Genomic DNA, 13,514 nt, shown 5'->3' with positions numbered 1-13,514 from the left:
CTCCGATGAAGTGAGCTGTAGCTCACGAAAGCTTATGCTCAAATAAATTTGTTAGTCTCTAAGGTGCCAGAAGTCCTCCTTTTCTTTTTGTGGATACAGACTAACATGGGTGCTACTCTGAGATTTGTGTCTATGTATCTCAGGATAGCTTCTTCCTGCTTAGATAGAAAAGCTTCCTTTGCTTTCTTTTTCTGAATGCTGCCCAGGAGGGGGTTTTCTTCTTTCACTCATGATTGCTGTTCTGGGCCAGCTAGAGTGGCTCTCAACACTCAATTGAAGGGGACAAATAAGCAGGCTGGTACCAGGGCCTGAGTGAAGGAAGATATCAGCGTCTTAAGGGCCTAACTGGCTCCTACTACTTCAGTTGATTGCCTGTTCTCCTCAAGTGGATTCAGGGAAGCAGCAGGAAACAGGAAGCTCCCTGAGAAGCTGGTGTTAATCATTCCAGACTCCTGGGGGTGCTAGAGAGGTACATAAGAGGCTCCTCCTCCTCCTCTCTCCCTGCAGCTCCTGCTGCTTTCTGTTATTCCCTCTCACCTTTTCTCCTGCTTGCCTGTTATGTCTCTTGTGCCATCCTTCCTCCAGCACAGCACTCCACCATCTCTGTGCATCTAGAGCAGAGAAAATACATAAGCACCAGCAGCAGACACAATTTTCTACACTCTGGGTCCTAGTGGCGCCTCCCCCACAACCACAGTCTAGCACCTGAGGTGACCGCCTCAGTTTGCCTCATGGTAAGGCCAGCCCTGTTTGGCAGCTAATGATAAACTGATGTCCTGAAACACAAGACTTGAAATGTCTAATAATTTGTATAATAGCTAGTGTAATTGTGAAAGATTAACTTATTCATATAACTATTTTTTTAAAAATATACTAAACTTTTCCTCAGTATTATCTTATGTTGGGTTACACAAGCTCGTTATGCTTTTACTATAAAAAAGTATTTGCTTTTGTTTTAAATTGTTGCTTTTTACATCACTAATTCACTTCATTCATGTCTTATGAGAAAGGATAAATAAGAGCATGCACCTAACCTTCACTATGACATTTATTGATCCATTCTTATTTTTTATAAGCCTCTATCCTTAGTACTAGGTGAATAATTCATGACAAATTATTTGACAAATTTAACCTCATTTTCTGTTCGTAATTTGCCAGTAAATGGTTTACATTTTGCACCTATTTTGTAATTCAAAGTTATTTGCTGAATAATCTCTGCACCTCATTCTCTGTGTGTAGATCATTCACTAACATTTCGATGTGAGTTTATGGTATTCAAAATTTGAGCTACATTGGTTAGTTTTAATTGAATTTGAGCACAATATTGCAGATTGTGAATTCTATTAGCTGGGATAAGCATATTTTTTCAACAATCAATTAGCATTTATTGTGGTGCTTCCCTGAGCCAATCTTGAACAGATGGCTGTTTATGACCTCACTGGTTTCTTGTGATACCTCTTCTTATACATGCCAATCAGATACATAGAAATGTGATTTGATCACTAAAGGAAACTCAAGTGGTAAAAAAAGATATTCTAATCACTCCAACTACTCTAAGGACAGTAAGTTACTTGGCAATTTTTTAAGTTTTTATATATAATAAATAATTTACAATCAATCTACAGCCCTCTCAACAGTCTGATACTTTACAGAATGACAGAATTTAACTCACATTTGAAAGCAGTCAAAGTATGATTTTCAAATTTGTTCTAAATCTTGGAATTCTGTTTTTGAATGGGTTATTTTTATCAATTAAATTGTTTACATGGCTGAATATGATTCATATGTGTAAGTCTTTCCGCTAACCTACTACCTAATTTTGTATATTTTGGGAAAAATTATTATCCCACTTGAAGTGATATTGTTTGTGTTCAGGCATTTTCAATATTTCCCTCGACAGTTCAGAAAATGGTGGGTATATAGAAAATCATTCATACAATTTTTTTGTGGGGGGGACTTCTGCACAGAAATGTTAGCACAAGCAGGCAGAATTTTGCACAAAAAATAACAGTATGAACATTCTGTGCACACAGATGAAGAGGCCACACTTGAACACTTCTCAAGTTCCCCTGCAGATGAAAGCCTAGCCACTGGACATCTACACTCAAGTCCTCCACAAGACCTGGGTAAATATTAATCTCGAGTTAATTTGGGGGTATTTACTAACCTGTTGAGGACATATGTAAGTGCTGGAGACTAAAAGTAGAAGCTTTGAGTGAAAACACTTTTGCTTCCCTGCTTGCATGAACTATCAGCCGGACGGGCTGTGTCCCCATTGATTTACTTCCTACCACTGGCTAACAAAGAGTAAAGTTGCCAAGAGCTTTGGGTCAGCAAAACCTCAGGTAACATACCCAAATACCATATGATAGCTGATGCTACAAGTGAGAGAAACTTTCTTGCTTGATAAGAGCCATCCTGTCAGTGAATATAAATCTGAAAGAGACAGTATCACTTAACCCCAAGCATTCAAATATGAGTCAGACAAAAAAAAGATTTAAAAAATTATAAATGTTGGGTTCTTTTTATGTGCCTTCTTGGTTTTGAGCCTTTAAGGTTCACAATATCAAGCCCTCTTCTGCAACCACAAAGGCTTACAACTTACGTTTTGTAATGGAAGATGAGGGTCTCTAGTAATCCCAATGTTCTGGGAACTTGGGTTTTAAGAAAAAAAAAAACACCAAATTTCAAGAGACTTGGGATAAAATTGCTAGAACTGGCAACACTGAAGAACTGAGTAGGGGGAAAAATATAAAGCAGAGAAAGTGAGCCAGAAAGAACAGATGGTAAGGTCATCAGGAGGAAAAGAGGGGGCAAAAACAAAGAGTGAAAAGTAAACCAAATTTTAAAAGAAGGTTTTGAAATGGATCTGAAATATAAGGAACAAATGACATGAGAGAAAACTGTGCCTGAGTGATGGCTGCCAAGTTTGATCTTAATAGCATGATCTGAAGAAACAATATAATGGTTTTAGGCTTCAGTTCAGCAAAGCACTTAACTGTGTGTATAACTTTAAGCACAAGTAGCCTCACTGAAATCAAATCTTTTTTGTCTCATCATCCTAGGCATTCATTTTTAATTATATTATTAAATATGGGCCAAAGCCAGGCCCACACATGCATTTTCCTTGTCTGAAATTAAAGAGGCAATAGATTTCTGCAAATGGAGAAGGCAGGGATGGGCCAAATAGAAACACACTTACGTCACACTTTGGGGGGGGAGGGATAGCTCAGTGGTTTGAGCATTGGTCTGCTAAACCCAGCGTTGTGAGTTCAATCCCTGAGGGGGCCATTTAGGAATCTGGGGCAAAAATTGGGGATTGGTCCTGCTTTGAGCAGGGGGTTGGACTAGATGACCTCCTGAGGTCCCTTCCAACCCTGATATTCTATGATTCTATGACACACACATTGCATGGAAGGTAGAAATGGGTGTGGTTATTAAGCCTATGAATTGTGTGGAACCACTGTCCCACAAACACATATATATAGTGAAGTGGCAGCCTGCAAACTCAGCAGTAGTAGCTATCTAGTACAAGCACATCAGCTGCTATTGGTTGCAGATGAGCACTCCACTTCTCAGCTCCTGAGCATAACCTGTTAACTTAGTTTTTATACTTCTTGCTTGAATTTCACTCCAGTTGTTCACATAATAGAGTAAGTATATTTACATAAATTTCTCTTCCCATTATAAAAATACAATTATTTATCATTGCTTTTTGAATAAAATACTCACCATATTCTTGCTGGATGTGATTCAGGGGGCTTAGTATGTGAGGTAAACTAAATGGACCAGTTTCTGACCTTTTTTTTTTTTTTTTTTTTTTTTTTTAAATATTGGCCTCAAGCCTGCTCCAAAAGCAGTTGTGTGTGCAGACTCTAAACATGCCTCCCAGGAGCTTGTGCTTGCCTGTCTAGCCACTTGAGGTATCCTGGAATCATTCAGTCAAGCCTTGAGTACACCAGCCTTTCCTTTAAATTATCCCTCCATTGTGTTGGGTGGTGGTGGGGACACTAGCTTAGACAGGACACTAGCATTTTTACCATGTCATCTAGACCCGGTCAGGCCGTACACTGAGGATTTCCCAAGGGGCTGAGCAGAAAGGAAATGTTTTGAATTACCCTTTCCCCCACCACTGACCCAGCCCCATTGTGGATGACAGATGCGTGGAATGTCCATGCAGTCATGGATGCTTGGCTCCTTCCCCAGCAGTGATCCACCTCCAATACCATCAGGTACACTGAGGCTTGGAGATCTCCCATGGGGCATGCTTTGGGCTGCAGATAAACAGTGTGGGTTTCCAGCCTCTTTCTTCTTTCCCTTTCATAGAAGAACTGCCCCAGCCTAACTTTGCTCAGGGCTTCTATCATTAGCAAATGGTCTGAGTCACATTTGGCTCCCCCTCTAGACTTCCAATCCCCAGAAGTTCAAGGTTGGTTGGATACAAAGATTTGATTTGGGCTGTTATATATATGGGCATCAGCTGCAAAACTGGGATCTAGATTCAGATTCCATGCGATCGCAAACTTTAGGAGTTGCCAAATCCATGGCTTTGACTTGGCACTATCTCAGTTCATTATGGGATTCTTTTCCTCACAGGGACTCATTCTTTTCATACACAAGTTATTTACCATCCATCACAGCACAAGCCTGGTTTTGCTGAAAAAAATATCCAAGTCTCTCAAAGCTTCTGAATTCTATTTGGTTTCAGTGTTTCCATCTTGGCTATAATATTGGATCATGATTCTTTTAATTCAGAATCTATACATAATATTAGTCTATTCCTTCACAAACCAATGTGACTACATTTTGCACACACTTTTCACTTACATCCTGTTTGTTGCTTTTTTTTATTTGTTTTTGTCCGTCTCTCTGCTTACACAAAGATTCTCTTGGATATCACTCTTCAAGGCCTGTGAAGATTTCCTTTGCTATAAAGTAGCACAGAACTAGGCTATGGGAACCCAATCATTCCTTTGCTGTATTAATGAATTCTAAGTGACTGCAGCGTCATTTTTCTGTGCCATGGCTAATTGCTCTAATCGTTCTCTTTCTTGTATTATTGATACCCTCACACTGCAGCGCTGTAATTCTACCACCACCTAAATTAGACCTCTATGGGTCATTGGTGAACCTTCTAAACTAAATTTATTCAGTCAAAGATTGGAAGCTAAATAGAGAAACTCAAATTTTACTATCAGTTTTAAATTTGGAAATAGAATTATCACCTCATCAGAAGGCTGTTTCTGATATTAAAGTAACTCATTTCTTCTTTATTCTATTAAGACTAAAAATGAGCCATTCCCCCCCCCCCTTTAATACTATTGATTGTTTTCTTTATAGTCTCTTCTGGCTGGCTATTTCTAATTCATTTCCTACAGTGAAGACTCTGAATGTTTTTTCTCATTTTCTACAATTAGGTTTTCATTAACCCACACCCATTTAAACAATGCATTGCAGAGTTTCCCTATATGGAGATATAATGGTTCTCTTGGTGTGAAGTTGGATTGCTGAAGTGTCCCATTAGTTAATAATGATGAAGCTTCAGATATTATGCCTTCTGTTTGCATTCATTCACTTGAGTTTCAGAACTTCTGTCCTCATAAAATCATACGACTCGAAGGGCTCGAGAGGTCATTTAGTCCAGTCCCCTGCACTCATGGCAGGACTAAGTATTATCTAGACCATCCTTGACAGATGTTTGTCTAACCTGCTCTTAAAAATCTCCAGTGATGGAGATTACACAGCCTCCTTAGGCAATTTATTCCAGTGCTAAACTACCCTGACAGTTAGGAGGTTTTTCCAAATGTCCAACAAACTGCCCTTGCTGCAATTTCAGTCCATTGCTTCTTGTCCTATCCTCAGAGGTTAAGGAGAACAATTTTTCTCCCTCCTCCTTGTAAAAACTTTTTATGTACGTGAAAATTGTTATGTCCCCTATCAGTCTTCTCTTCTCCAGATGAAACAAACCCATTTTTTTTCCAATCTTTCCTCATAGGCCATGTTTTCTAGACCTTTAATCATTTTTGTTGCTCTTCTCTGGACTTTCTCCAATTTCTCCACATCTTTCCTGAAATTGTGGCACCCAGAACAGCACAGAATACTCCATTTCAGGCCTAATCAGTGAGGAATAGAGCAGAAGAATTACTTCTCATGTCTTGCTTATAACACTCCTACTAATACATCCCAGAATGAGATTTTATTACACTGTTTACTCATATTTAGCATGTGATCCTCTATGACCCCCAGATCCCTTTCTGCAGTACTCCTTCCTAGGCAGTCATTTCCCATTTTGTATGTGTTCTACTGATTGTTCCTTCCTAAGTGGAGTACTTTACATTTGTCCTTTATTTAATTTCATCCTATTTTGTTCAGGCCATTTCTCCACTTTGTCCAGATTATTTTGAATTTTAATCCTATCCTCCACAGAACTTGCAACCCCTCCCAGCTTGGTATTGTCCATGAACTTTATAAATGTACTCTCTATGCCATTATCTAAATCACTGATTAAGATATTGAACACAACCGGACCTAGAAACGATCCCTGCGGGTCCCCAGTCAACGTGTCCTGTGACATGACTATGAACCACTGATAACTACTCTCTGGGAACAGTTTTCCAACCAGTTACGCACCCACCTGATATTAGCTCCATCTAGGTTGTATTTCCCTAGTTTATGAGAAGGTCACACGAGACAATATCAAAAACCTTACAATAGTCAAGATATACCACGTCTACTGCTTCCTCCCTATTCACAAGACCTGTTATCCTGTCAAAGAAAGCTATTAGGGGACTAGACCTATAGTGCTAACAGATTAGACCAATAATCCACCTAGACCAGTATCCTACAATAGCTAGTTTCACTTGCTTCAGAGGAAAGTGTAAATTGCCTTAAAATTGAGGAAAAAGTGAGGAGAAATTAGAGATAGGTGTTCCAGATACGTTTAAGAGTGAGATAAAAAATGGCCTCCTTCTCAGAAGACTGTGGTCTGAAGTAGGTCTTATAAAAAAAAATTCCAGCAAAATTGCTTTTTGTTGGAAAATTCAGCTTTTGAGTAACTGAAATTTTGTACAAAAATGTCTGCTTTCTACACAAATTTAGTTTTTTCAGCCAAGATGTTTTGATTTTCAGGTTTTTGGTTGAAAATGTTCTGTTTGAGTTTTGCGTGAAAATTTCCTTGGAAATTTGACAAAAATGGTTTGTGTTTGTTTTCGTTGCTGTTACTGGTTGGTTGATTCCCCCCCCACACACACACAATTTTTGTTGAAAGCTTTCATTAAAAAATATTTTTTTCGACAAGCTCTAGCCGAAAACCAAGCCCCTGAAGTCAATGGCACCCTAATTTGATGGGCTTTGGATCAGGCTCTCTGAATACTAGAAGCCAGTTCCTGTGCTGAATTACATTCCATGCAGCGCCTTTAACTTCTGAAGGTTGAACAGAATGGAAAATGAAGTCCTTGTTTTTAAGTGAGTCTTATGATTTCTGTATGTATAACCCAGGTTCTAAAAAGCAGGATGAATGTTCAGGGTTGTACATCAGTGACTCCAGGGATCCTCAAGCCCATCACATTGAAATTGCCTTTTCTGACAAGTTGAGATAGATTCCCCAACCCCTAATCTGAGTTGTAACAGCAGCCTTCATCACTATTGGCTATGAGGATGTGATTAATAATTTTGATGCTAACAAACCTAAATCTTACAAACAAGGTGTTAGCCTGGTTTAAATCGGATTTTAGTGATTTTAAATTTTGGAGATCTTCACAGAACACACATTTCATTAAACTGGGGATATGCCACAAGGCTCTAATCTTTACTCTTTATTTTTGGCTCTGTGGAGTGTATGCTGCCCTTTGAATTCATGTCTTATGGCTTACACCTGGGTTTTCCTAGCTGTAAGTCATGGCAATATAGAAACAAATTGAAAAGGTAACTATATCAGGCTGCTATGAATTTGCAAAATTGCTTTCTAAGGAATCTGGGTTGGTAAACTTAAAAAAACATGAACCTGAATAAAACTGAGAAAAACCTGATGCTAACGAAGTTACTAAGCAAAGGGTTAGTGATTCCATTTCTGAGTCTTGAATCTTTTGCAAAGCTCTTCATTATGCCTGATGTTGGAAAGTCACCTCCATGACTCTACTGCATCTACTACAATAGTATCTAAAGTCCCAATCCTGTAAACTGCTTTGGCAGGCAGCCCAAGACAGTGGGGCTTAATGCAGACACAGCAGTGAAGTGAGGACTGCCACATGGATGGCTTTTAAGCATCAGGCCACAACCTGTATTGAAATTTAATAAAAGAGTGGGGTGGTACCTGCCCATCACCCATACTCTTCTATATCAGGCTTTTAATTGGTTCCCATTTACAGGGATTACAAGAAACCTGCAACATAACCCAGCCTACACCCTAGGATTCAGCAGTCTCTGAGTTCCAGCATCCTACCAGGGTGTTCACGAGGGGGACAGAGGGTACAGAAGATGGGCTAAGGTCCCCATGCAGGGCTACAAGGTCTCATCACAGCCAATGAGACCAAGGCCCGTCACCAACATTCCAGGTTTTTTTTTTTTACCTCTGGGAACCACAGGGCTGTCAGCAACTAGCTTGGTTCCCCCCCTCCCTCCCCCCTGCCATCTGGTATCATGACTCCTGCCCATTCCATTCCCCCACGTTCTGTAGCCATATGTCAGTGCCTCCATCTGACAAATGTATGCCATCATGCCTAAAAAATTCAGGCTGATTGTAACATATGTCCCTATGCTGCATCACAGAACCTCCTACCGCTAGGAATACCCTGGTGACTTTCCTATTCACTTTCTTCCTAGCCTTTCCCATGCAGGCTGGATCTGCAGCTCCCTGCCACACCCATCTCAAGACTATGCTATTTCTGACTACACTAACCAAACCTCTGGCCATAATTGCCTAATCAAACTAAGGGACAGAATCCAGAGGGATGTTAAGTTAACTCCCACGCAGCCGGAGGTCATTCTCTCCACGGTGAATAATCAGGACGAGGCAGGTCTGCATTGTTCATCAATGAGCACAGAAATAGCATGAGCTGATCCCACCGTGTGCCTCTTCTGGCAAACCACTGGATGCAAACAGCTTCAGCCCTGAAGCCCTACACGGATCAACCAACAAAGAGCAGCTTCATCAAATCATAGAACCATAGTGCTGAATCACTAAATCTTCAAATCCTTTTTCCTGAAAGACTGCACTATTCACTAGGACCTAAAAAGACATGCAGGGATGAACAGATAACCAGCAAAGTAATAAAGCTGTGCAGTGCCTCAAGTTATCATTGCCTTTGTCCAGAATAAGTGTTTCATTCTCTGTTATGTGCCATGATTTTTTTAAAAAATGCATTCCAAGCACTAGTACCCACTAAGCCATTGGACTAGCCTTTCAAAACAGCTTTTTATCATCTTACAAAAATAGCAAGGATTAAATGTTGCTTGACTCTGGAGGATTTGGAAAATGTTTGTTACATGCAGACAGGCTTTTGTTACATCCAGATTGGATTACTGTAATTCTTTGTTTGCAGCCTTGCCAGCGTCATGTTTACAGATACTGCAATAGGTCCAAAATGCAGCAGCAAAAAAGAAATCGCCCACTTGTGGGAATGGGGCCTTTCAACCTCTTCTGAATTCGCTGCATTGTCTCCTGATTTTATCCTGCATCAATTTGAAAATTAGGTCCAGTACCTACCCTATAAAATTCTGACATGCTTGGGATTTGAATGTTGGGAAAGACTTTCCTAAACTTTGTAATCCTTGTCATTTTCTAAATTCATGTCAATATTGGACCTCTGGAAGTCACAAGGCATTGGATGAAATCCTTTGGCCCATGAGTGTTATCTGCCATAAAGTTTATTTTTTTTGGCTATGCAACTTCTTCCTGACAATGTCAAATTTTCCTCATCCTTGAAGATTTCTTAATGATTCATTTTAATGGAGTTGTGCTGATTTACACCATCTGAGAATCAGGCCCAAACCAGATGACTTCGGGAGACAGAGCATTAATAAACTAAGGTGTAATGCTAATATAATGGAAAATACATAAACAGACTCCTATAAGCTATATTGATTATACCTTCTCCAGCCAGATTGCTGCTTAGAGCCGATTAAAACTCCCAAAGTATGTCCTTAAAATGCACTTACAACTTGAGTCTAATTCAAAAGGGCCCTATGGTACATTTCACATGTTTTAAAGTCTTAAGGCCTGATTGTCCATTGCCGTGTGTAATTGTTTACACCAGTGCAAACGGGGTATAAATCACTAGTGTAAGTGATAACACAAGGTGCAGGGCAAAACAGGAATTTTGTCCCGAAGATCTGATTCTCCTCTCCTTTACAGTGGTTTTATGCTAGTGTGACCCATTGACTTCGGTGTTGTTATACTTGATTTACACTGGTATTAAGTCAGAGCACCATCAGGCCCATTAGTCCGATACATGGAGGCTAAAATTTTCAAAGGTGCCTACATTCCAGGTTCAAAAGTAACTTAGGCATCTAAGTCGCATTGAAAGTCAATGGGCTTGGGATGAAAAGATCATTCCTATTGCTTTTTAATAGGACTAAGACACTGAAATTATTTAGGTGCTTTTGAAAAATGTTACCCCTAGGATCCTGTGTCCCATTGATTTTCAATGAGTGTTAGCTACCTAAGTCATTTAGGCTCTTGTGAAAATTTTCCCTAGAAGCTTATTTCGAGGAGATCTCTCTTCCTTTTTATATTTCAGGTTCTGATGATCTGGCTTGCCTTCAAGATTTGTAAACTGAGATTGCTCCCACTAAAGTTTCTGTATATTAAGTGGACAGGGATTGATAATGTACAGTTTGGTTCCATCTTGTTAGGGCATATATAAAATGATTTACACGGAACGCTAAACAAAGTATAAGAAAAACAAATTATTTAAATAGGAATGCTCCATTAATTAAAGAGGTTTTCCCTTCACTGTGGTGTGGCATAGAAGAGTGCCAGACTCACATAACTTTATGTATGTGTAGTTAGGGCTGAAGAACAAGCAATAAGTGCTTCAATAGCAAGTGAACTTTTAAAAGCATATGAGAGGTTTGCAAAAGTGTATCCATGTAGCAATTACCTTGAAAGGAAATTTGCTTAAATAGAGCTATTTTAATTGTACCTCTACTAAAGATATCTCTGTTGAATCACGAGCAAGGTCTTCCTCCCCTCGCGCCCCCCCCCCCATAATGGATACAGCCTTAGTAACACTCCAAATGCTACAGAAATATTCTAATAATCCACCAGGGGTCTAAAACCAGAGTAATTTTGTTTTATTAGCATACTAATTTTGTCCAACGCTCACTAAGTTTTACTATGTCAGATAGAGTCTTTTCTCCTCTCATAATTAGTGTTGATTTTACATGAAATTCCTTTAAATTCTGTGGTGTGCAAAATTCCAGCATTTTTATTATTTATTTCTACAGCACCAAAATATGTTAAATGCTTTAGACAAGATCCCTGACCCAAAGAGCTTATATATTAATATTAGACACAACTCACGGTGGAATGACAAACAGTGATATAGGAAGGAGTTTGGTATAAACAGAGTTTAAAAGCTGCTGTGTTTCCTCCAGAGAGGTGGCTGTATTATAGTTCATAGAATATCAGGGTTGGAAGGGACCTCAGGAGGTCATCTAGTCCAACCCCCTGCTCAAAGCAGGACCAATCCCCAATTTTTGCCCCAGATCCCTAAATGGCCCCCTCAAGGATTGAACTCACAACCCTGGGTTTAGCAGGCCAATGCTCAAACCTTGTGTGCTCTGGGCATAATCTGTATATCAGTTTAAGTCTGAAAAGACCCTCAAGATGAAAAGATGATACATAAATGCAAGAGAGTCTATTTTCATGTGGGGTCATTTCCATGGGTCATACTTTCACCTTGCTTTCTGTAACCCCATTTCTGGCCTCTCATATCTCCCTCTTCCTATCTGGCCAAATGCCATAAGAACATCAGAATGGCCAGACTGGGTCAGACCAATGATCCATCTAGCCCAGTATCCTGTCTTCTGACAGTGGCCAACGCCAGGTACTTCAGAGGGAATGAACAGAACAGGCAATCACAGAGTGATCCATCCCATCGTCCACTCCCAGCTTTCAGGCAGTCAGAGGCTAATTCATTTACCACATTCATCCTTCTCTTCCCTGCCTTCCACCATGATATCCCTCCTTTCTCTTAACTCAGAAAATGCAAGTTTGCCCTCCTCCCAGAGTATTGCCCAATATACCTCTCTGGTCTCATATGTGCTTTCTGTTCATGTTTTCCCTGCTCTACCTCAATGGTCTCCAAACTTTTTGGCTTGCGTGCCGCCAACGGAAGAAGACCGGAATACCAGCCGTAGGCGCGCCGCTGGAGGGGAACACCAGCCGTGGACATGCAGAGCTGCCGCCAAAGAAAAAAAAAAAGCAGCGTGCCGTCCGGTGGCGCTCCTGCCGCTGCGCACCCCATGGGATCATCTCGCATACCCCATTTTGGAGACCACTGCTCTACATACCTGTTTGGCCTTACTTTTCCCTTCATCTCCCACTCTGGGCTTTGCACCTTGCATCAGGTTGCCTTCTATGTCAGGAACCACCTCCTTTTTTCAGTCATCCTAATGCCAACTCACCCCTCCTTCAAATCCCTTTTCAAAGCCTGCTCCTTCAACCAGTCCTTCCTGCCCTCTTCTCAATAATGTTTGCGACATGCTTTACTTGACCCACCGCCCTCTGCCTTGCCTTTCATTTGCTTGTCCAGTCTCTCTGCCGGTGAATCCTTTGGGTCAGGAAAGATATCTTAACCTATGTTTGCAAAGCACCATTTAAATGTATTGTGTCATATAAATGATTTTTATTGATAATCTCCACTGGGGGCTTAACAAAAGCAAAACTATCTAGTCACTAAAGTATATATAGCAGCCTGTTCCTCTTATCTGCTGAGTTAAAAGACATAAGAAAGAATATTTTTCTCCTTTTTTCATTGAATGTGGGTGTCTATCCCCTAGAAAAGGCCAGTACCTCCCCAGGAGAGACTCATCTCACCTTTTAAGAAATGCCACTCAGCTGGCAGAATGCAGAGTTCCATCAACAAAAGCAGCTGGCCCCATCCATCAGCACGAGTAGTTTATTCATTAGTCAGTAATTTTTTCTCTCCTTCTTCCAATTTCCATAGTTAATCAATGAAAAGAGAACGCTTACTTTTGCAACCTCTGTAGCATATGACTCAAGCTGCCTCTGAACTGCAGAATCCCTCAAAGCCATTACTCTTCAAAATGTAAGCAGAATTCCTCTACTGTCATATTTACTTGCCTTCTGGGAGTGGAGAATGGGTGTACACACAAAACATTTCACAGATTGATTTTCCAATAATCAAAAAAAACAAAAAAACAAAAAAACAAACAAAAAAACCCCCAAATCAAAGCTAACTCAACCAAACAAAAACCCTAGTGAAAAGAGAACTGTGGGTGTGAGGGGCAGTTGGAGAGAGAGAGAGGGAGAGAGAGAGAGAAATATGGGA

The sequence above is a fragment of the Chelonia mydas genome, chromosome 7, assembly GCF_015237465.2.
Source record: "Chelonia mydas isolate rCheMyd1 chromosome 7, rCheMyd1.pri.v2, whole genome shotgun sequence".
Classification (NCBI taxonomy): Eukaryota; Metazoa; Chordata; order Testudines; family Cheloniidae; genus Chelonia; species Chelonia mydas.
This window is presented reverse-complemented; position numbering follows the sequence as displayed.